The sequence below is a fragment of the Ambystoma mexicanum genome, chromosome 4q (assembly GCF_040938575.1).
Source record: "Ambystoma mexicanum isolate Mex_15411 chromosome 4q, UKY_AmexF1_1, whole genome shotgun sequence".
Classification (NCBI taxonomy): domain Eukaryota; kingdom Metazoa; phylum Chordata; class Amphibia; order Caudata; family Ambystomatidae; genus Ambystoma; species Ambystoma mexicanum.
In genome coordinates, this window is record NC_090928.1 from 504498816 (window position 1) to 504525568 (window position 26753).

Here is a 26753-nt window from a genome sequence, read left to right on the forward strand (position 1 = left end):
TTCATGCTTTTCACCATATAATCAGTGAGCGCATCCGATGTCCACGGACATCACGGCACCCTTGGGGCCAATCGGTTGCCTGTCCGCTGTCCAAACAAGGAAATGGGTCTGTTAGGGAGAATTCTCAGAAATGTGCGAATTCCTCTCTGCCTTAGAGACCCCAAGCAACTTTGCTGGATTTTGAGGACTTGAGGACTTGAATTTTTAACCTGGAGACAGAGAGACCCTTTTTCCCACTCTCTCATATATTATTGTGATTTTTAACTCTGTGTTTCTTTTGGTTATGGAGTCTGACAAACTCCATAGACATCATCTTTTATATTGTGTCACACAGCACCTTCAGTCCAGTGGTATAGGGAAGTCTTTCAGATTCCCCAAGGTTTAAATACCTTCACCTGGATAAACTACTGATTCCAAGCGCAGTAAAGTGTAATTGACTTTACTTACATGTGTAACTTTCTAGACCCAGCACACACTCTCTTACAATAGGGTGCTGGAGTGGTTACTTAGTATCCCCTTTGCCTAGCTTCTCATGTAACAATTTTATGTTATCCTTTCCTCAATGAATGTCTGGTGGCAGTGGTTTACATTTAACTACATTTAATTTAATTACATTTACTGCATTCGCAGCTGCAGTAAAGCACCCAAGGATGCCATTTTTGTCAAAATGGCCCTGGTCTTCTTTTTTTCGCCATTTCTTTGTGGAAAGGTCCTTCTTGAGAATTACTCTGTGGCACACCAAACCAGAGTTGGTCCCTCTGTTCATTTTGCCTTTGGTCAGATTCACGAGTGAAGCCCACCTCTGGCTCCACGGTGTCTAGTGGGGGCAGAAAGCAAGGGAGGTGCCCGAAACTCCCTGTGCTTTGTCTCCTATTATACAGGAATGCATTCATAGGTGATTGGCCTGCTGGGTGTCCGGCAAGGACAGCCACTCTGCTGGGTGAAATGAATGGGAGAGAACTGAATAAAAGGTGAGGCTTTTTGGCTTGGAAGGCAGAGTCAACTACTGGACAAAGGAATCCGAAGAAGAACTTGAAGAGGACACCTGCTGCAACTCCTGGACCATTGGTTTGCCCGGTGAAGCCCTGCTGCTGTGCTGAAACTCCAAATTTGTATCGACAGAGAATCCCCTGCAAGCATGACTTCTCCCTTTGAATTGGTGGGACCAATCAACTCCAAAGTAAGCCACCTGGACATCTCTCGGAGCTGGTTGAAACTCCACTGCAGTTGCTGCTGGAAATGAATAGCCATGGAGAGGAACACCAGATCATGTGTTTTGCTTTTAAGCTAGCCAAGAGCTCCACAAAGATCCTCCGGACACCCAGGAAGCAGGGCTGACTGAGCCTGAGCCCCCTCAACAGAGTGCGGGACCCCAGATGCAAGGAAAGCCCATCTCAACAGCCAGGAACCACCGTGTTAATATTTGCAGTAGAGGCGAGGAGCTGAAACACCAAAGTGCCACTTGTTTGATGATTGCCGGTTGCAAGAGGTGACCATCTCATTGTAGTGCAGGAGTCCCCATAAGTCCTCCCTCTTGTCCCCATGACTGAGGCCCAGGAACACCAGGACCTGCAGAGCTGCACAGAAACAGAAGTAATCTGCAATTTTCTTCAACCTAAAGGTACTGTAAAATCTGAGAGAACTCACCTCTTGTTGTGCCACCTTGCTTGTCCTTGTTGAAGACCTGTCTCGGTTGCCTCTGTAGAGTTGCTAACAGCTTCTTTACCACACAAGCCTAATCAGCATGTGGCCCTACTTTGAATTTCTTCTATCCTACAAAGACTTCTAAAACATTGCGCAAGACTTTTACTTACCTGCAAGAAGTGCTTCCATTCACCTTGACTTTTGCTAACTTGATATTGGCTGGCATTCCTCCCTGAATGACTCTTCCCTCCTCTGCTTAGGTGTTGTGGCTTCCTTCCAGGAAGGGGTTAACTCCTTTTGCATTGGGGTTTACCAAACGTACTTACCTGCTTCAGAATATTTGTGTGATCTCTTGTATTGTTCTAAATAACCTTTTTCCTTTGACCTATTCCTGAACCTGATCCTAAATGCAACAATGATATTAATGTCCCCAGCACCCTAACTATTGATGTCACCTGAGGGTGTAGGTAGAGTCTGTGGGCCATCCGAAATGGGCACTTTCTGATTTAGACATTTTAAGAGTGTGTTTTTTTAAGTGTATTTGAGTGTTACTGTTATATTGCCCCTTCTGAAGAAGGCTTACTCTAACTGACGGTTAAATAAATTAAAACATGTTTAATCAAGAAACCTTGTGTGTAAGAGTGTATTTGAATACTTGGCATTGTGAATCTCTGTGTAACTCCCCTACAGCTCACATTGACCCCTCTTGAGAAAAGCCTGGCTGCTCAACACGCCATCAACCTGTGTAGCACAGACTTAAACCAAAGGTTGGGTTCCTATTGCCAGGAGGTCAGGGTTGTTGTAGCGCACCCAAAGGATACTGCATACAATCTTGCCTAACATGATCTTCGAAGAGGAGGCAGATATCAATACTTTTTTGGGACCTACTTTTTTGGTAGTTTAAAAAAAAAACTACAGAGTGTTTGAACAGTGTGAGGCTGCAATCCAAGAGGAGTTTTTTTTTGTTTCCTGCTTTTCTGAACTCTGAGTCTTTCTACAGTGCTTACTACAGCAAAGAGTGTATAGCCTCCTCTCCATAGCGGGGCATCTGCGGAGTGTTTGCAGAGTGCTGCAGGTGTGTGAAGCGAGAACAACAAGCTTTTCACAACCTGCAAACCTACAACTCAAGAAAAGCAACTACTGTGAAAATGGACGAAGACGCACAATCAACTCACGCCCAAAGTAAGGTACGTGCAAATGCATTACCAAAAATCACGATTTCTAACAGTGAAGGTGCAGCAGGTGGTGTGGCTAGACTGGGTGGGGGAGGAAAAATAATTAAGAGCCAGAATTTACAGTGGGTGAAACCGAGCGTTCAGTTATTGCTTTCCCATTCTGCAAAAGGTTCAAATCTAGATTCCCCCCTAGTGCGCCGGAGGCACACAGTGTAAACACCGCCTATCCACGCAGTATGCTAGATGAACATTGCACCAAATTGGGAGATAATAATTCTACCAAAAACAGTGGTTGCGAAGGTGAATTAGAACCAACCTCCAAGAGTGTGAATAACCAGGAATCGTTTATCTTCAAATTGCATGATTTCACCACACCGACGTTAATTGAGAGAACGAAAATGAAAGAAGTAATACACCTCTGTAGTACGAAATCGGGCTCCGTGCTAAGTGCCAACATCAAAATGAAAAATACGAACCCTTTGTCTGAGAAAGGAGGAGACTGTTACCCAAAGAAGAGAAATTATTCAACCTCTGATTTTGGGACACTCAAATGGCACTTTAAGCCACACGATCAAAAGAAAGACCCTCTGTTTGAAAGAGCTCGTGAAAATTCTGAATCCAACATCATAGCAGCAGGAGTCGAAGGAACTATGTTCGGTCCAAAAGAAATTAGAGATCAAAATTTGTTATGTGTTACGGTGGAACATCAATGCAGATCCACTAACATTACTATCTGCATCTATCAGCAAAGGAAACAAACTGAGCATGAACCTTAAGAAGCCCAATCCGATTTCCTCTGACTTATTTACAACCTATGATGGCTACTTGGATAAAATCGCCCCTGAGCAGGAGCTGGTTAACTTACAATCACCTATTGAAGTCATCTTAGAACCAAATTCTGAAATCCCCAGAACCAATGAAGATTTCGAGGACGATTACTAATGACATCCAAAGTATTCAAGGAGAGTGGGTATCCTCGACTATTAAGATGGATGAAAAGGTGGTACGACACTGCAGCACTGAGCATGGATTGACGTGTGATTGTTCAAATATCAAAACGAGACAACTCCCATGTGAGAAAATAAACATGAAAAGTGCTGTTAGCTTAAAAATCGGAAAAAGGTTAGGTATCTCCGAATCATGCATAAGAGTTCTAGAAAAAGTGGAGCATTTACCAACAGTCCAACAACCTAAAACGACTTGTAATCAAACTGAACCCATCTTTACTGAAGTGGAGGGTGAGGAGGACTCGCAATTGACCAACTGAAACGTATAAAAAATCAAACAAGCAAGTTGCCCAATGGATGCAATGGGCTCAACGGATTCTTGTTCTTCTGAATCTGTTTATGAAACACATAACAGGAGAAAAGCCCATATGCACAAAATCAGGAATTCAAGTCCAACACTCCAGGACTGTGTATTGCCACCCAATAATGGGGGAAAAGCTTTCTAATCACTGTGATTTCCGCAGTTAATATAACTCTTGCGCCATATTCAAAACTTTAGGAATCCTTATCCAACAAATGTAAGGACCAATCTACGTTAATTGCGCTTATGAATTCAGAATTGATTGCAATTGAGAATTTCATGGAGCATGCAAAAGAAAAAAGAGGGCGAGAACTAGAAATGGACAGTGTGGTTTTGAAAACTCTTATAGACATGTTGCAGAACACCAAAGAAGATAAAAGAACATTTCTTGAAGGAGTATGTGACATTGTGACGCTGTCCTGGCACAACATGATCAAGCGAAATAACAAAATATCAGCAGTGACAGCAGAAAGAGCTCTCGGTCTTGTATCAAGACTTGCCCCAATGAGGAATGAGGAGTCCTTGAGGCATGGGGCTACCGACAAGGGCACAGGCGGTATGACTCGCTCATGTTTAAGCAACATCAAGTTACTTCTCCAACCTTCAACTAATATTCAAAGATCTTCCAAAACACAACCTTTAATGACTGTCACTGCAACGATACACAACAATGTAAGTCATTGTAAAAACTCAGATTCATCTAAAAATCAAGTCAATGCTTATCCATTCTCAATCTTTAAACAGAGTCCAACACTAGAGGGTCCACCAAAGAAAAAGTTATTCAGATGCAAAAAGAAAACTAAAAACAGCGAGAAATGGACAAAGACAAAAACAAGTGGCTCAAGGAAATTCTTAGGGATACTGAAAGCAGCCGATGAAAAGGCTAAAACTGATGACATAGCAGCAACTGGCACCTTGTAAGTGACACTAATACCTGATCGTACATGTAAAGCAAACCGTAAGATGAATGGCATAAAGCACTGTCAAGTTTAAGTACCAGTCCAAGGGGATTCAGACCTAAGTGTCACTGGTTTGCTGGAGCTCTCAATCTATGATGACAAAAAAGTCATGACTATAGATCAACCTAGAATAATTCTAATTAGCCCACTAAAAAGAAACAAAACTTCAGTGACAAAGTTAGAAAGTGCTGGGCTAAGATCCCCAAGATTCCGCACTTTAAGTGAAAAAAGGCAACAAACAATGAAAATTGCCCTGAGAGTAGAATCTTCCAAATCTCCCATATTTGTGAGAAAATTAATAGCAAACGTTTCAAAGATAACAAAACTCAACACGAATAACAACTCTTTACACAGCGAGCAACCACCATTTCAGCTGAATCCTACTGAAAAAAACACTGAGAGAACTGGTACAGGGATCTCAAAGAGATATAACGAAGATTTGAACCTCATTTTTCTTGAAAGAATAGAAAAATGCAAGGATGGACTGAGTTTAAACCGTACAAACTTAATGAAATTAATGCAACACTTTCCAAAACTGAGAGTAATAACATAAAAGGACATAAAAAACGTCACTTTTCCTGATGAAAATATGAATGATAAAGTTACTCTCACTATGCAGTCTGCCATTGCGTGTGCTATTATCTTTGAAGCTAGAGAAGAGCTAATAGCACAAGTATTCGATGTCAAAGACAACTACCAAGAAGAAGATGTGTATGTTGATGTGACTGCCACTTTTCTGATGAAAAATGAAAAAATTGAAAAATCAAAGCCTAATACTTTGACCCATCCACAAGCTCTTCTGTTGAGCACCTTTGAACATGCCAACAAAGGTTGAGTAGATCAAAATCTGCAAGCCAATGTAGAGAATCAGGAGTGACAAAGAATACAAATAATTATACAGGGCAACCAATCCAAAATGGAGCAAGACAAATCAAATGGAAGATCCATCAAAACCAAAAATTAGATAGAAAGTAAGCAGTCATGGGATTGGCTTGCCAGAGCTTTGGTGCACAAGTCACAGAACTAGGACCAGAAGCTTAGCCCACAGTACAGCTGGAAAGTGGGCTGTTGGAAAACATGAGGATTTGGTCACCTTTTCAATGAGATGCTTCCAATCCTATTGGAATCTGACCTAATATGTCTACAAGAGACTTGGTTAATGGACGTCCCCATTCTCAATTACTATATTGCCTTTTTCAACCCAGTAAGAGGAGGCCCAAAAGGCAGACCATCTTCAGGATTATTAACATTGGTGAAAAACAACTGAGGTTTAAGAGCAGTGGAAACCCTAAATCTGAATCCATATATACAAATGATTTGACTTAAAAGGAAAACAAACTGTAAAATAGCTTCTGAAGAAGATCTTTTGGTGGTAAATCTTTACTGGATCCCTGTATGAACCAGAACAACATCTGCATTGATTCTGTAATGAATCTATTGGATTCCAACTTGACAGAACGGCCGAATCTCAAAATATTGATTATTGAGACTTGAGCGCAAATTGCATAAAAGAAACAACTGGGAAATGCAATAGAACCAACAATAAGGGCAATAAAAAAAAGCAGAGGAGCGGATTGGATGGAATAGATGATCTTAAGAGATCTACATTTGCTGAATGGAAACGTCATTGACGATATACCGGCAGCCCATACTTGGTCTAATGGAAGTTGCCAATCCACACTCAACTATTGTTTAGTTTCAGACAACTTATTGCCTGAAATAATCCGAATGGAGGTGGTAAAAACTCAGAAGTGGTTATAACATTTGAAAATTCTCAAATTAACTTTAAAAAAAAATGGAACCATAGAATTGAGGTAGAAGGAGGCCTCAATTGTATTCTAATAAAACCAACAGATGTTCCACTGACAACAAGAGATCTAATAGAGTTATTAAAAGAAAAAAAAAACAAGACACAGGGGAATACAACCAAACGCTCATGGCATTTAAGGAAATAAAAAAGGTCCAGGAAAACCAAAATTCAAACATCTACACATGCTTGACAAACAAACAGTACATTAAAAAAACTATTAAGAAAAGATCTCAGACAATTGAAGAATATGAAGTAAGAAGGAACTAAAGAGATGATAAGAAAACACAAACAACAATGTAGAAACTGGACAAAAATGCATAGAATGATTCTGGACCTTAAAGATTCTGAAAGAATGCTTGAGGCTCTAGCTGATTCCAATGGGAGGAGCTTTTGGTAATTAATAAAAGAAAACGGCAACCCGACATCTTCATGTCTTCTCAATCCCATACCAGAGGAAAAATGGGTGGCACACTTTAACATGCTATTGAGTAAGTTAAACAAATTGCCGAATGATGTAAACAAAAGTACCCCAGAGAAAAGTCCTTGGAGGATAAGTTGAGAAACAGAAGAAATTCTTCATCTGATAAAGAAAAGTAGTAAATGCCGAGCTCCAGGCCCTGACGGGATTTCTAATGCGCTAATGAAGGAGGCTCCAGAAAACTGGGCAGAATTCTGTAAAAATATGTTCAACAGAATATTCGCAATGCGCAAAATTCCAAAATCATGTAATTATGATCCCTATTTTTAAACAAGGGGATAGACACACCCTGGCGAATTACAGACCAATCGCCCTATTAGACACAGTTGGAAAATGTTTTGTGATGGTAATGCTAACAAGATTAAAAGCATGGATAACACATCTAAATCCATCGACAAAAGACAAACTAGGTTTGTCAAGGAGGTTGGCTGTAATTTGAACCTGTTGCTCTTAAATCTATTAAAACATTGCTCTGAGCAAAAAAAAGAGGAAGTCTATACAGCCAGCATAGATTTGTGCCAGGCTTTTGATAGCAGTGATCGCAATCTATTATGGGAGAAATTAAAGTATAAAGGATGCCCTAATGATTTTCTTTTTTTTGTTTTTTTCCAACTTTAATTAATAATTTTTCCAAAAGTTACAATTGAAAAACATACCAGTGAGAACAAGGTATAAGCAATTCCATCCATGAACTATATTCTAACCCCAATATGCAAGTGAAGCTTGATTATTTGGGAAATCTAACAAGATTTCTAACAAAATCTAACAAAACCTCTAAAGGGTTAAAACAGGGTTGCCCCCTAGCTGCAACCCTGTTTAGTTTCTTTATTGAGGACATAAAAGAGGTTCTGTGTGACAGTACCACCTTCCCTCCGAAAATTAATGGGGAGGATGCGGGGTGGTTTTTATATGCAGATGACCTGATCTTGTTAAAACAGACTAAGGTCAGTCTGCAAAGAAAACTAACCATCGTACAAGAATATGTTGATAAAAACTCTCTAAAGATCAATGCCTTTAAGTATAAAATTATGGTATATGGAGACAAACATAACAAAAAGACAATCTCTTTGGATGCCAAATAAAGAGAGGCTTTGCCCGGTCCTCGACCAAAAATATCTAGGCGTCATTGCAAATGTCTTCAAAAGTGAAAGACCATGGATTTAGAATATGAAAAAGGAACTCCATCAATTGATGGTGCAAGGTGTTGCCCTGGACAAACGATTCAGCAAATTCTTTTTAATTCCGATTCTAAAATATTTTAAACAAAAGGTAACCCCACTATCATCTATGGAGCGGAAACTAATAAAGGATTAAGAGAATGAATATGGGACCAGTGCAAGAGCTATTTCTGGAAAATAATTCTTCATTTACCTAAATCTTTACGAGTCCATATAATCCGCCATGAGTTAGGATTGAATTATCTCTATTCCAAGATCATGATGAACAAAATCTCACTGAATAGGGAAGTGATCAGAGAAGACTGTCCACCCAATTCGAAATACTTAAAACAAGAGAAAAATTGGAAGATGAATGGACAGTCAAGAACTGGAAATTAGAGTGTGTCACTTATCTCTCTTCCCTCGGTACATTCACCGAAGCCCTGTGCAAAAATCCGGAACTTGTAAAGAAAACTATATGGGCTGATGACTGTCCAAAAACAGAAGAAAAGAGAGCTATGTCTAAAATTCCCACATTATCCAAAAACAATATCAGGCTACCGAATGTGACAAAAAGTTACTTCAACAAATGTCCTAACAATCTAGTGTGGAATTTATTATTAAGGCTAATACTGAACATATTACACAACAACAGTACTCTAAAAAGATATAACAAAGTTGCAGTAGATGAATGTCTGTTGTGTGGACGAAAGAAGAATCACTCAAACATTTGGTGTTATTCTGCCCAAATCTTAAAGATCTACATTCGATTCATCTCCACCCTGCGCTTCGACATATTCTGGGTTTGGATGCGGAGGAGTCGTGGGAAAGAATATATCAAGCAGACAATCAAAGAAGTAATTATGCTACAGTGAACCTCTTGAAAGTGACATTGAGGAAATTAAAAGACAATCCTGAAAGAATCCCCCCTAGTGTCGAATAATAAAATGGGAGGAATCTAAAAACAGACCAGCGACACTTGAAGGAGACGACGGTTGATACCTCAATCTAGGCCCACTTATCAGAAGAAGAAAAAAGACAATGAATGTTCATTTTAAATTTAGCTAAAAATGTGTTATAAACTAAATGCTAATAAAAAAAAATAATCTACTGCACAGATTTACATCCAATTTACAAAAGCACACTTTCGGGACCAAGCCGCCGCTCCTGGTGCAAATTTGGTGAACATCCGTCCATGGAAGTAACAAAAAATTGGGGCCCATCCCATAACTTTGCACCCCCTTGACAAAACCTCACAAAAATTTCCAAAAAATTCAGAGCAGGCCATATATTTTTTTTACAAAGTTTATTGAGGATTCGTCTGGGTGAGTGAAGTTATTAGCCGCCCAAAATGTGCTCTTCCTATGAGTTGAGCAACTTAACCATAACTGCACGCCCGCTACCGCAGGCCATGTAATATACATATATACAAAATGCTTCCTAAATTAACTTAAAATACTCATCTTCCCGTACCGAGCAAACACAGTGATTGCCACATTTTAATGTATCATAGTTTTTGAGTATTTTCCGTTCACGCTGCTTCTCGATCTCGGCAAAACACACACAAAAAACAATAAATACTACACTATCCCCAATCCCTAAGCCCCAAACCTTCACCAATCATCCTTCGTTACCCTGCCCACATGTTACCCAATTGATACCCCTTATTCCATTTTAGGGTGCTTTCCAATGTTGATTTGGAATTTGATTCTCGAAAAGGCTTAATGGCAGCTTTTTAGAAATGAAAAACCTTTCCATCAGCAATGCATCATGGGCAATATAACTAACTTTTTGGCTACATGGGGAATCCCACGTTGTACCAAATAAAAAAAAATATATGAGAAGAATTTGCACCAAACCAACAAATAATGTCCCAACAAATAATGTCCTTAGAGTGCTTCATGACCGACTTGTTCCTTTTTTGGCACAGAAATTTGACATTTTCCCTATGGGACAATGAATAGAAAAGTGAAAACTCACCCTTTTTTTACCCTTTATATCTTTTGAAGCATTACAAGGGTTTGCACAAAACATTCCTTCTTCAGATGCCCTAGTATAGAATGTCAAATGCTGTGCTTCTCAGTCCTAGGCCTAGAAAGTTATTTACAATAGAATGTTCACTTTTCGTGTGGATGATAGGTTTCATCTTAATTATAATGTATCTTAAATAAAACTGCTCATTTTCAGTATTCTTCTTGTACATAGATAACCTGTAATATATGCTTTAGAGGCAAAACAAGTTGTAATACCTGACCCCATAACATAACTGAACAGAAAGGGTGGCCTGTATTTCAACATCCCCTTCTTATCAATGTTGTGAACATTTGGGCATCCAGTTCATTCACATTCTGTTTTCTACCCCGTGCAAAACCCTGCCGCTCAACCCCGCACACACACACACACACACACACCCTTGTTATCGGGAGTACAGCATCATTGGCTCCTTAGTCTGTTTATGTATGTTGAACATTTATATGGCTCTATACGACCAGACTATACTGTGTGCTTTATGCGTCTTCATTTTAAAACGGTATTTACTCAAGGCCCTCCAGCTTCGCAAAAGGGCACTATGTTTCTGTGGCCTTGTATTTATAGGTACTAAAGACGCTGAGCGCTGTGTGGAAGGAAAAATCAGGCGTGTCTTCTCTCCCAGGGGGCTTATCAGCTACTTTTATAAACATCACCCAGATATCATTGGATGATTTAAGGCACTGGATTTTACATCATAGAGAGTTTGACTGCTGAACTGGGATGTCGCTCTGAAACCCTATCACATCTGGCTTAGCATGCTTCATCCTGTAAAATTCGTTTCCATGAAGCAAAGAACGACGAACATTTTCCTTCTGTGTCGATGGAGATGCATAGTAAAACGGAGCATGTGCTGAGAATTCATGGCATGCGTTTGAGAATGTGTTCCCCCTGTCTAATTAGCTGGTGTGGCTTTGCTTCACGGCGCTAGAATAAAACGTGAAGATTCCATTAGCAAGGGCAAGATGAGGTCATGTATCTTCCACATGACCACGTGTAGCCACAATTGCATGTTCAATGGTAGTCCATCATTATACCTAAATACCGTTTTCACCAGAGTACACAAAAGCGTTTCCTGATATATTCCTCGCACCTTCGCATGACACTCCCTCCCCTAGCTGTCATCTGCTCCAGCCAGACGAAACCACATCCCTGATGCAAGTGGCAGAACAACATATCATTCGATATTACCAAAGCATCTTTAAGTTTGGCTCTCATTCATTGGTCGCTCCTGTTTAACGACATAACATCATTACAATTGTGTATGTTTTAATAAATACAAAAAGAAAAAGAATGTGTCCTTTTGTTTTTGCCAGTGTAGAATATTACATTTGAATAAAGTACCTGAGAGCAGCATTTGCTCATATCTTTAAAAAAAATATATAAATATGTGGAGAATCAGCCACATCGCCCACAGGTGTCAACACTGGTGTTGTGCCAATGTACCTTCGATACTAGTCGTACAGAGTCGTTCACGATGTTGTTTGTCAATAGGCGACTAGGTCGCTGTTTGCCAGCCAACAGCGGTGGAAGCACAAGAGCCTTTTTAGCAGTGTGGCTCCGGCCAGAGGCGTGCTGTGAGTGAAAGAAGAGTCTGGCTGAGAGTGGAAGGGCCTGATTCATGGAATGTTTAGCACCGTGCAAAGTGAGACTGTGAATCAGGGAGCGATCAGGTCCTAAGTGTCCATTCAAGCAAATAGACATTTTAATGTACCTACCTGGAGCAGTGATGGCTGCTGAGTTAGAAGCCGATCTCATGCACCCCTAATAGACTGAAGACCATGGTTTGAAATTGGTTTGAGCCTTGTTAAGTGAGTGACCCCTAAATCAGGGATTAAGGATTCGACCTGTCACAACGTTGTTACTTTAAATGGATTCAGTAAATTACATATGTTACGCATTAGCATTTATTTTATTTTTATATATGTATATTCAATGGAAAAACGCCATCAGTGATGTCATCAATGACATTTGTGATGTCATTGCTAGTCTTAGCAGTGCAAGGTGGTGGCACGAGGTATGGTTGCTTAGCTTACCATAACTAGCCAATTTCTGTGTTTTTTTCCGTTTTACTTGTAACAATAACGTCCCATTATCAATGTTTTTTCATGGAATTTCAAAGTTTTTTATTAGTGCAACTTAACCATAACGTCCCTCTAGCAATGTTTTTTCACTGAATTTCATGGGTTTTTACCAGTGCACCCTAATTTGCTACAACTTTCTAATATAATACACACCCCCAATATAGCAGCATTTTTGGCCGATGTATAAAGTTTGAACTTAAAACTGTGCCATTCCCCACCTCCTAGCAACATTTTTAACAGGTCTATAAACATTTTGAAACATTTTTCACTGTTTCTGTGTTCACTGATGTTCATAAACATCTGACATAATCGCAGACTTTCCAGACAGTGTCACGTGACCATTTGCGTGCACTCGGCATGATGACGTGGTCGCGAACAAGGCCACACTTCTCGAAACAGGTCCGTGCTTCACGAGCAATTCAGAACTGCATTTTCGGATGATTTAGAACATTTGAAGCTGAAAATGTACCCTTGCACAGCTCCTACTCGTATTCTTACTCATTATCCATTAACCATATAGGGCACAGCATATGCTTAGAAGAATATTAGCAAAACTGTTATTTATCTTCAAAAATGCCATCAGCTATTGCCATCCCTCCTGCCCAGGAGTCACCACCACCACCACCAGCTGGAGGGCCTAGACAACAGAAGAAGTGTAATAAGTCAGAAAACAATGAAGAGGACCAAGAACATGAGGTAGAGGAAATGCCTATCTCTAGCATGCAGAGATAATCATGGGTGTGGCAGTTCTTTACCACTGTTGGGGGTGTTCCAAATGCTAAGGCTACCAAAGTGAAATGCACTGAGTGCAACGTTGTAGACTGTCACGGAGGCTGTCTTCCTCTACTTCATCTTCCTCAACCAATACTCCGACCACACAGGCTACTCGTGTGGGGCACAAAATTCCACCAGCTACCTTGCAAGCCATAAAAGAGGCTGTTGATTCATGTCTTTGAAATACAAGAGTACTCTGTAAATACTGCAAGAGTATATACTGCAACACACCACTGTGCAGCGGGGGTAATTTTCAAAGTGCTTTAGAGGCTGCAATCAAGGAGCAAGAGGAACACTGCCCCTACCTTATATGTAATGCATGGCCATCATCTTCCCCTGTTCACCTGCCCCTCCATAGATGTGCTTGCTGCCCCTTCCCGTACTTCCCTCCCCACCTTACTTCCTGTTCTCTTCTGCAAAAAAAGTACATAAATAAAATAAAATCAAATTGTGGCCGATTGTGGCCACAGTAAAATTAAGCGATATAACAAGTATGTACAACAAACCTCGAAATAACAAAATTCACCCTGAATCCCCTAAAATTGAACTGATGTCTGAGAACACCAATATTGACCACGGACTCGGTGGCATCTGTAGACCCTTTTTCACCTATAAAAACAACTCCATATCATGTTTATTCCACTCCCCTACCCTTTCTATGCCCTCTTGCAGCCATCAAATAACCCCAAATGTGTTTCCCAAACTATTTGCTGACAGCGCTGTCCGCTGATTACCGCAGTGGCTGCGGACTGGACAGCACCGGTGCCCTCTTTTTTCACTTATAAAAATGGCTCTATATCATCTGTATTCCACCCCCACCCTTTCCAGCCCTTCTTTCAACCACCAAATAAACCAAAATGTGTTTTGCAGACTTTTTCCCCCAACACGCTATCTGCAGACACTGACAGCTGTCCAAGCGTCCAACATGGCAACTGTTTCAGAAAATATTACGCACCTCACACTTTTCACCATCCAATCAGCAGGCATGCACTATGTCTGCGGACATCGTCGGTGGACTGAATAAGTGAGTCTGCAGACCAGACCAAGATATCACTAATTTTTTTAATCAAGTTTATGCCCATTTTAACTAATACTACAGATGGATTTGCAACACATTTACAAAAGTATGCTTTCAGGACTAAGCCACTAATCCTGCCATGAATTTGGTTAAAATTGGTCCAGCAGTTTGGGCTGTAGGGGTGATTTTTTTCCATTGCGTCTATGAAGATTTCCACACATTTTGGAACCCCCCTATAACTTTGCCGCGCCCGAACAAAACCACACCAGACTTCGCAGAATCATTCCAAGGGGGCCATATACTTGTTTTGCAAAGTTTCATGAGAATTCCTACAGTGGGGGGGGAGTTATAAACCACCCAAAAAGTGTTCTTCCTATTGGTTGAACAACATAACCATAACTACAGGGCCGCTACCGCAGGCCCTGTAATTCAGTAACACTAATAAAAACCTATGAAATTCTGTGAAAAAAATTTGTTGGAGGGACATTATGGTTACAAGTAAAACTGGAATCCCCCAGAAACTAAAAAAGTTATGGTAAGCTAAGCAACCATAACTTGCACCACCACTGTGCACTGCTAAGACTAACACCCAGGACATCAAATATGACATCACAAATGGCATTGATGACATCACTGATGACATCACGTATCTAGGCCAATTGTTTTTGTTCACTGACATATCTAGGCCAGGTGGTTTTGTTCACTGATAGTCAGAATATGAACATTGGAAAAGTTGCTTTATATCTAAACGTTAACCTTCTTGTATGTTACAGTTTGGTCTCAGCATATACGGGGCAATACTGAGGCCTCAAAAACACAATTCATGTGCAACCATGAAGATGAACTTAAATGTTATTGACATTTTCTGGTGCTGTTGTTTCTTTCTTCTTTACTTTAGTTTCCCTGTACGTGCCTCTGATGTGTATGCATTGTGGGATTAAATATGTATTCTTTGTACTAACACATGTATGGAGTAAGACTTGAATTGTTAGCTTTGTATTCCATGTTTAAAACTCTGCTACGGTAGCATTTACAATTTTACTATCCAAAATTACCAGATTAAAAATATTGTACTTATGTGGTGCATGATGCAACCATTGCTTATGTGTATGTATGATTAGGTTTCTGTATTAATAAAAACACTCCAATATAATGTTTTGTTTATTTATTTATTTTGTCATTTATATAGTGCACCTAACCTGGAGGTATCTGGGCGCTTTGTTGGCTACATGTTTTGATACATTAAGTAGTTCATAATAGATATCCCAATCAACCCTGACATCTAGTTGCAAACATTATAAACACAAATCCTTATAGGGACATTAATCAAAATTAATTTTATATGTGATGTCATCAGTGATGTCATCAATTACGTATGTGATGTCATCTTTGATGTCCTGGGTGTTAGTCTTAGTAGTGCACAGTGGTGGCACGAGTTATGCTTGCTTAGCTTACCATAACTGGTGAATTTCTGGGAGTTTTTGGTTTTACATGTAACAATAATGTCCCTTTAACAAAGTGTTTCCCCTGATTTTCCTCGTTTTTTACCAGCGCACCATTAATTAGCTACAGGTTCCTTATATTGTACTGACCCCCAACGTAGGAGCTGTACAGTCTGCCGACAGTGTGGTAGTCAACAGACAGAAGGTAGCATTCGCAAAACCCAGAAGCACAGGGGAGAACCGAAAAGGTTCTACCGATCAACCAACAAACACGTGTGTTATGCTCACCTGGTCTCTGCTGAGGCATAGGGGCACGGTCGCAGCCCTCCCAGGAATGAAACTCCTCTTGTCTGTTCCTCCCTCTGTGTCTGTGTGGGGAACTGCTGTGATTAGCAGTGCAGTTCCTGCATGAATATAAGGGGAGTTGTATGAGTATGCAGTCTGTGGTCCCCAACCCCTTCTCCAGACCTCTTCTCCCTGGATGTGGCTTCCCTGTGGTCATTACTCATGAGGCTCACCTGCTGAATGATGATGATGAGCTCTCCATCCTGCTGCTTCTGACAGGGGTGCTTGTTGAAGGGAACCGAGTTCCTTCACTGGTCCCTTGTCATGGAAGTCCAGACCAGCTGGGACTAGTCCACTTCTCTTGTAGGCAAGTGTTTCCCTTATTTCCATTTGCCCGCTTGTCTTCCGACTGTTGTAATTGTATTTGTAAAGTTTGTTCTCTGTCCTTTGTATTTAATGTCTCTTTTCTCTGCTCTCTCCCCTTGCAGGTGGTGTAGCAGTGCCGGTGGTGCGGAGGGGGAAGGCTGAGATGGTCCGACAGCTGGTAAATAGCCTTTAATAGTGCCTTAGGGTTCGCGTTGGGCTTTAAATGAGGCACAACCCTAGGTTGGGTGTTTTTGTGAGTTCTAACCTTGTCTGGTCTTCTTTTCTCATTTCAGGCCTTCGGCTTCGTGAGACAAGGAGCGCAGGTGCTGCAGCATCACTTCGGGATCTGCCAAGAAGATGGAGCTTCGCCGTGAGATGCGAGCCAGGGTCCAGGTGAGGATGCTGTTACAGGATCACGAGGTAAGTAGCTGGCCCAGGCGGTGGTGAGCATCATGTTGCACGGAGGTGCAAAGTAACACAAAGCGTTTGCTTGAGAGATTGGTGGGTTTATATAGTCTTGTTCCTGGCCATACCCAGTAGCTCTGGCCTGCCTGCTGCCATGCCCTGCCACACTCGATGAGTCAGCACCTGAAAACCAGGCCTATGGAGCCACACCCAATGAGTCAGCACATGGGGATGTTCTCTGGAAAAAAAGGTTTTCAGCACCTGGAAAGTTCTTGTAAAATAAAAGCACTCCAGCACTGTAGTAAAATAAAAGCACTCCTGCACTGAAATAAAGTGTGCACTGAAGTAAAATGAAAGCACTCCTGCACTAAAATAAAGTGCTCCTGCTCACATCTCTATATGAGTCTGGCACCAAATGTGCCAGGACTGAGTCCAGCCAGGGCCCCTGTGTTTATGAGTCCCAAAGGGACATAAGTGAGTCAAGTGACCCATTGCCCATCACTAGATGGTGTGTTTTTTGTTTTCTGGGGCCCATGGTCATGAGTGGCCTCTGTATCCTTGTCCTGTACTGCTTTTTATCGTGTGTTCTGTCATGTTTTCCACACAGGAGTTCATGTGGGACTCCTGGCGGTGAAGCTCTCTCTCTATTGGTTTAGTGAACAGACCCGTGGGATACCTTTATGGCACCCATGGGTAGGAGTACAACCCTGTGCCCCTAGTGTATGTTTTTGGGCACCTGTGTGTGACCCACAGAGCAGGGTACGGGCTGGTGGAAGCTCTGAGCTGAAATGACTGGTGCCCTGAGCGTCCTCCATTTTGGGATGCCCAGGCCATGTCATTGGAATCAGAAGATTCCTGAGGGAGACAAAATGGCCCCCATGGCCTCTTGCCTTCCATCACCTGTTACCTTGATCTTCCCGAAGTCCCGGGAAGCCCTGCCTCTGTCCCTTCCCCCTGACTGGCTGTTGGGTGGAAGTTCCATATATGGTATTGTGGGGAAGTGCTGACCAGACTGGCTCGAGCCTTCTCAACGACCGTATGTTGTGGGTACGCATGCGGGTGGGACCTGGGTGCATGGAGTATGTGACGAATATACATTCTATGTTGTGACTGTCTAGTATCTGGTGTTTGACACAATGGTTGAAACAGCCCTGCCCAAAACCGGTATAAATGCAGCTTGGAGTGTTGAATGGCTCGGTACTGTCTGGAGAGAAGTGAATGGCCTGAATACCTTGTGTGCCTGATTGGCTGGCTAGCTGCCTGCATGAATGCCTGTAGTCGTGATTGGATGCTTGAGTATGACCCAGCGGAATGAATGGGAGATCAACAGTATATCTGGGGACCGCTCACTGCTAGGAATCGTGTTCGGAAGCTTAAGTCCACTCCGACGAGTAACTGGAGCAACTGAAGCTTAACCTTGAGCCCTGCTGGACGAGAAGAATTGCTGTTGCTCTCCTTTGCAATCTGAAAGCTGCTGTGCCTCAAGAACTAACCCAGAGAGGACATGGTAAGGCGCCCTCTTCCCGAGCTACAAGGGACCATCATGCACAGCTGACCTTTGCCTAAACTCCCTGGTAGACAGACCTTCGACAGGCTGCCGACCCGATACGGGGATTGCTGCAGAACTCCAAGGAGAAGCGCCGGACTGTTGTCCGCCACTGTCGACAACCGCCGTCGCCGACTGGAGCTGCTGTGCTGCCGTTGCCTAAGAACTTCATTGATCCAAGGACGCTCTCGTCCGCATCGTCGCTGCTGTATCCTGCTGGAGAAGGACTGACCGTCCACGCGCTGGGGAGCATCCACCGGTGGGTTTCCCGCCACCCAAAGACCACAGAGACACTGATGACTCGACACCCTTGCTAAGCCACAGTTCTTCAACTCTTTGCGGTCCAGAACTATCGACACGGAAGAGCCCCGCACGCCTATTCCTGGCAGGACGTTTACGCTTCCCCTTCAACGAGCACCGCTAGGAACGACGCAACCACTTCACCGTTGTAGCTCGACCTCTTCTCCGTCGGACCTTCGATGAACCGTGACTCCTGCCTGAAAGGGAGGACACTCAAGAAGGGTTGTCGATTCCCCAAATGAGGAAAGCTACAACGCCAGGTACTTTGTGGTTGCAGAACTATTGGAATGTCTAGTGTGAACAATATATGGACTGGGCTTGTATCTTTCTTCTACAGGTTATCCAGGTGGGGGGATCTCCACACAGAGCTGTGTTTAACGGTAGTTACCAGTATTCTGCCTATTGCTCAACCATCTTGCTTTCCTTCCTCTCTCTACTGCTGGTTTCCTCTTTATTTTGATCTGTGTGTCATTCTGACCGTATGCACTTTAATGAGATCTAATAACGTTAGTGGTACCACTTTAGAAACTGTATATATATTTACCATTGCTGATTTTCGGAGTACAAAGTGAGTTATCGTCATATTGTATATACCTTTGAACATTAATTATATGAAAACTGTGTTCTAACCGATACAGTGTGTGGACATTCCTTTGTGGGTGCTTGGGGACTACACTGTACTTAAGAACCAGCTCGCATCACCTCCTGAGAAGCTAGGCCTTGATTGCTCATCCATTGCTACCGTAATAGAGAATCTTGGCAGGGGTCTCTGGGCCTCCCCTCTACCATATAGAGAGCGGAAGTGAAGTCTCCCCTCCGGTCTTTACAATGACAACATGTACATAAAGCAACATTACTTATATTTACTGCACCCAAGTGTACCTTTTTTGTAGAGATGATTACTTCAAAATGTACACATTATTTAGTATTTCTAACTCACAATACAATGGAATACACCAAGCATGAACCATAACTGTACACCTCATATTATCACTTCAATATAACTAAACTCACACCCACCAAGTGCTTAGTCCAAAACAATCTCTCACCAAACAGTAAGTACACTGTATCCATTTATTTATAATTAGCATTCATTATGTACACATGTCTTATAAGTAAATATGACTATGTTCTTATTTTAACAGAAATGGCAAAGATACTTGAGTGCTTGGAATAAAACTTTCCAACTGAAGAAATGAGTGATAATAACATCTCCAATGGTAAACAATACATCTTTCAGTGAAATAATAATTTCTTCTTTTCTTATATTATATAGCTTACATGAAGAAACAACACCCCAATTTAATTATGGAGAATCACAAGAATCACAAAGACACTATCTATCCCCAACTGTACATAATGGAAATATTGATGTTGTCTGCAAAATAGGATACACTTAGTAATGACTTTAAGGAACTTGTAAATTATGCTCAAAATCATGTTATACAAAATGTTGATTATCACTGTCCTTCTTGCACCTGCCCCCTTGTCCCCAGCAATTTCCCAAAATATAAATTAAAGATGATTTGATGAAGCTTCACTCCCTCGCTCCCCTCGTGATCATTGTATGGAAATTCTTAATCCTCCAATTTATGTGTCCCATTCTGATACCCCATCCCTTATATCAATATTATTTTTTTCATACCATAAATGTCTTGTATATAATCTGTACTTTTTTTTTTAAACCCCAAATAATAGCCCACGTACATAAAGACTGCCTGGGGTGTTCGTTCACCAAATGGGTGTGTCTGCAGACAGCAGGCCGTGTCCGGACATGTCAGTTTTCGAATGACGCACATTTTATTAGTCTGCGGACAGCGTTTCTGCTCTACGGACACTTACATGAGCGCTCTGTCTCCCACCCGATGGGTGTACGCTGATGGTCGTCAGAACCCCGCATGATCCCGGAGGTCATCATGCGGCCGCCCCCATGCAGCGTGGCGGCCAGACCACGGACGGAGTCTGTGCTCTGCAGAGTTTAAACTGTGCTTTTTCTGCAAATTTAGGGTGTTTCAAGTCAAAGGTTTATATGTCCATAGCTCCTAGACCCATTCTTAGTTTATCTGGCAACATTTAACATTTTTCAAGGACTATTTTTCACTAGGTAGTCCACAGACAGTCGCGCCATGAGTGGACGGTTCCTCTGAAGGGAGCCATCCATTACTTTCAGTCATTCTCAATTTGGCAGTCCAGCAGAGAGCACATGCTTTGCAGAGCTATTTGGAAGAGCTGCAATCTTGCTGCAAATGGCATCACTCATGGCCATACCTCCTCCCCAGCCATCCGCACCACCATTACCATCTGGAGGGCCCGGGAAAGGGAACAGGTGTGAGGATGTAGAAGAGGATAAGGAGGAAGACGAAGATGAGGTAGAGCAATTGCCTAACTGCAGCGCCCAGAGTGAGTCCTGGGTGTGCCAGTTGTTCACCACCATTAAGAAAAATAAACCAACAGTGTCTTATCTGTAGATTTATGGGTGACTCTGGCAGCCAAGGTTATATGCTCTGAGTTCAAAGTTGTACTGAGTCACAGAAAACCAAGGCTGTACTACTACGGGACCACCTCCATGCACAACCACACGAGATCCAACTACCCGGGTGCTCTGAAAAAGGTGGTTCCTTTTTCAGGGAGAAGCAGGTTGATGGCCTCTACCCCATCTTCCTTGACCGCTCCTGCCACCACACAGACTACTCCTGTGGGGCAGAGGATTCCAGCGTCCACCTCGCATGCCATTCAGAACGCTGTTCAACCTTTCCTTTTGAGGGTCACAAAATATGTTTGTACTGCAATGCACCAATCTGCAGGGGGGAGAGTTTCATAGTGAATTTTAAGCTGCGGTCAAGGAGCACGAGAACCACTGCCCCCCCACCGTAAATTTAAAGCCCGACCAACATCGTCCTTTGTCCACATGCCCCTCCATCTCTGTGGATTGTGCCCCTTCCCTCCCTACCCTCCCTTGCCTTACCTTGCCTTTCCTAAAAAAAAATCAGAAAGTAGCCCAAAACATTGAAAGTAAAGCCACCTTTCACAGTTAAAAAATAGAAGAGAAAAAAATCACAGAACCCTTTTGCAGCCTGCATAGTCTGTAAACAGAGCAGTAGTCTGCGGACATATGAAACATTCCTGACGTGGGGTGGGAGAATAAAAATTATTTTTATTGTTTTTTGTTCATAAATTGTGGCTGTTAAAAGAACCTATCTTTCTCTGTTTAGTTTTTATATGTTTTTTTTAATTCTTTGGTTTTATGCACTCAACAAAAAATTATTCTACTGAACTTAATATTTTTTTCTATCTTTCACAAAAAGGGATTCACATTTTCTTTCTATTTTTCCTTTTTCTTTACTTCAACTACTAAAGAATACTTGAATTCAAATTCCATATGTTCACAAAACTGCTTCAATGCATTTTGAAAGTTTTTGAGAAAAAAACATCTGATTGACGACATCAGTGAGATGCATGCCATCTCTTAGAGAAATGTTGACAATATCAAATGTAATATTTTCATTATGGAAAGATGTCATCCCAACATCTCGCAAAAAAGAGCATACAACTTTATTCATATTAGACTTTGCTTTTTCAATTTGTGGACAAAATACATTCTAGTGCCTCCAAATTTGTCTCTGAGCTATCCATGAAATTCTTTTAGGGGAGTGTGGAAAGAGTTCCATCAACTTTCCAAATGTATCCTTCATTGTAACTTGTTATGACATTCCGCTAGCATAGCCCACACTGTTGCCTCTGCAGTGCACTACAATGATATCCGGATGCTTCAAGTAAACCATATTCTCACAAGATGGGAGAAATTCTGCATACTTCATTCCTCAAACTCCATACCATTAAACTTGAAATTCATCAAATCCAAGATTGTCAGACAATCTACAATTCTCAGAATACACCTTCGACCAATGGATCCACAAGTCTCACACAATTCAAGCAATCAGCTTCCTCAAAGCCATAGAATTAGTAATCTTCACAGCACACAGCGAAGATAACTCTTTGTACCCAGTCTTCCTGCACACCACACACCACACCAAGGAATCCTGATTGGCTAATCCCCACGATGTCCATGGACACCTACGACTGTCCGGTGTCTTTGGATTCCACTTTCCATGCCCAGCATCCTCAAAAGACCCGGATGTGGCACCTGACATCTGCAAACTATTGTGATGTCCACCGACAGACTGCCCAATTGGGGGGGTGGGGGTGTCGTTTGACACTCAATTTAAACAATAAATTCTCCAATGTTGGCTCTTTAAAGAATTTTTTATTTTTCATTTTTCATTTTTTTCTTATTTGTATATCCTACTAACAACGCATGTATTGTTTTCTCTTTTTTATATACTACTAACAAATGATTTCCTATGCACTCCACATTTTCCCATTTAAGTTGTTCACATTAACTTTTTCTAAGCATTTGTAACATTCACAAGAAACATTTCATTCCCAACATTTTTTAAATCCACTCCATTGCTCTGAAAAGTATTTACACCATCCAACACGATAGTTTCATTTGGATAAACCATTCAAAAAAGCACGCAAACTTTCCTTCACATGGTGCTTAGCTTCTTCCAAAAAAAACACATTGCACAGTTCCATGAATCAGGGTTTGTGTCAGCAGTGCAAAGTCACTTTTCAGCAGTGCAAAGTCACTTTGAACTGTGTAAAAATATCCATGAATCGGGCCCTAAGACTTTATAAGCACCTACATATTGCAATGGGTCATGTTGGCAAGTATGCACGTACTGCCACATATTACACTTCCACACACCAACCCCCATTCAAAAATATGCTATAAAATTCTCCATCTGCTTTTCTTTTGCAAAAGAGTTACACACAGTGCTGCTATGAATGCATATCTGCATTTTTTTACTTTCATTAAAATGCTCCTAAAAAGAAACAGTTTTAAACCGTCAGCATTTTCTATTTTACATTTCTTAAAAATGCCAGACTTTCCAACCTCACTCATTCCATCCCTTATGCTGCCACCATTCTCCACCTGCTCACAAATGTATGTATACCACCAAAGTATCTATATACAACACTTCACCTTACATATAAAGTACTATTTTTTCCCAAACGCTACTATAAGACACCAAACACTACTACAACAACAACCCCCCATTGCATTAGCACTAGGCCACAGTTTTCATATTTACATATACCCACTAAATTTCTTTTAGAATTACAGGAAAGAAGAAGATTGCCAAAGACAACTACCCAAGAAAGAAATCTTCACACCCTACAAAGTAAGTACATTAATATAACATCTGTACCTTTTTAAATGTAGCAATGTACTTTCACAACATATTAGTCAAGAGTATTTTTTTTCAAATCAACAACATTTATTTAAGTCTTACTTATTATATTGCAACATTCTTTCTCATTCTATTCCCATCTAAACACTACCATTACAACACCCATTTTTCCTCAAAACATCACAATGTCCCTACTTATTGTATCACACTTCCATTCCCTTACTCACTAACCCAAGCCAACCACACCTACACAGACTCTTATTCTTACAACCTATCCAACTACACCTATTATCCTACTAAACAATCACACAACAATCCTGTCATCTCTACAATCACACCCACACACCCATCCACAATACATATCTATATATATCTCTCTCTCTCTCTCTATATATATATATATATATATATATATACATTCCACAACTTTCAAACTCAAACTTTCATTTTTCACAACATATAGAACAGAATGCCTACTAAAAAGCTACTTTGTAGGGACAAAGTAGAAAATAGAGCACATAAGAATAAAAACAAGCCATATAGTCATCCACCTCTCAAACAATTCATAGAAAACATTAAAATAAAACAACTAGTAACCTCACTCAACAACACTAAACCAACTACCACTAAAAAAGTAAGGCCCTGCTTTCAAAAACTAAAAGTAAAAAAAATGAATAAACAAAAGTAAACCTGCTAATGAACCTAACACTATATCTTCCAATGTTAATGTAGCCACAGTAAAGCATTCCAAAAAATTAATTGTACAAAATATGTTGCACTGTAGAGTTCTTCACTATCTTATAAAGACAGCTGAAAAATCTTAATCTTCCATATAAAAACTACCGCAGAAGACTAATCCATGAAGTTCTAATTGACATTGCATTTCTACTAAAGAGAATGTTTATATTGATGTTAAACAAAATTAAACCACTAACTAAATTAATCAATAAATTACAAACAGTACATTTAAAAATGTGCAATGTCGATATAGATACCTTTTCAAACTTCTGCGAATGTGAATGGTTTCACACAAGCAGCACAGAACCATATTTCAATGAAGAGGCTTATGAACAAGAACAAAAATAAAATTCGCCATAAATAGTAATGGTCGAGGGTATGACATGGTAGGATCAACCATTATGGCAAAAGAAACCCTTATAGAAAAAATGTCCCTAAGAAATATTCAACCAAATGTTCTTTCCGCCCGCCCAACCAAACCATCCAGTGTACAAATGGACATGCAGCTCAATGTGTAAGGTACGCCAATAATCCTTCAAGTCTTTATGACAATTCCATAATCACTATGTGAAACTAAAAGACAAAAGTAGAATGAAAACTTTACAAACCATGAACTCTTGTCCAGTGCGTAGCCACACTGGACTGCAAAGACATTCATTACCCTGCATTTCAGGAACTGCTTGCAAAAGCACCTTCCACCACATCAAAATGTTAGCACCACACCATTACACTATATGGATTATTGTGCATTGACTATACTATGCAAAGGGAACTGCAACATTTAAATAACATTCACCTACATGGAACAGCCAAAGAACTCCTTCAAGAAATAGAACACATCCAAAGTAAATATTTCACAAATTCAGTAACTTCAGAATACATCAGTAAAAGTTTCACACACACTAACCTCCTAACAAGCGCAGACAAAAAAGAAATAGCTAAGTTTCAAAAAACATCTGCTGAAATACCAGACCAGGTATGTGTCTGTTGTTGCAGAACTTTTTTTCATGAAAAGAAGAAAAATAGTAGATGTGGCATACAAAATACAAGACAATGAGTAATCCCAATGGTTCCAATTAGCTTCATATCTAACAGCAGAAAATAAATTAAAAAAAACAGACTGCTCAATAGTTTGTATATACTGCAATACAAAGCTTGACAATAACCAAATGTCATCACGTGCTGTCACTAATAACTTAGAAATATTCCCACTTCCAAAGGCTCTCCAACAAATTAACTTGTATGAGACAATTATAATCCAACAGTGCCCCCATTTCAAGCTAGAATATGCCTTCAAGCATAAACAGACAAATTGCCTCCATCTGAGTTACTAAAAGGCATCCATGGCAAAAGATTTTATTTGCAATTAGATCTTAAAGTAAATGTAGAAACTCTCAGAGTGCAACAGTCAATAGATCAGTTTTTCACTGTACTAGTCAATGGTGTAACAACAAAAGACACAATGAATTTGGCAACAAATAGTCGACTTAAACAAAGTTTGAGAAACACTACAATATATGAAAGAAAACAATGAATACTACAAATAAATAAACATAAAGGAAAACTTAAGAGAAACTACCCAAATAATTGAGGATTCATCAGCAACTGGCAATTTGAACATGTAGATCCTGTTAATGCAGCCAACATTTTAGACCAGTATAAAATTCACTCACTATACTCCAAAGATAACATTGAAGATGCATTCAAAACATATCAAATGTCTCAAGCCAAAAGATCCACAATAGGCATATGGCAAAAACGTGTCTAAGCACGTTCTTTTCCTCTACTCTTTCCTACTGGAAAAGAAGGAAGATATGATGAAAGGTCCACACAAATGATTGAATCAGAATATCGCTTTTCACAAATGTATTCTGAAGACCCCAGATTCAGACAAAATGTAAAATACATTTTCCACCTCCTGTTCAAAAGTGAACCATCAACTCTATGTTATGGAGTTGCATACACATTAAAACAGACTCTC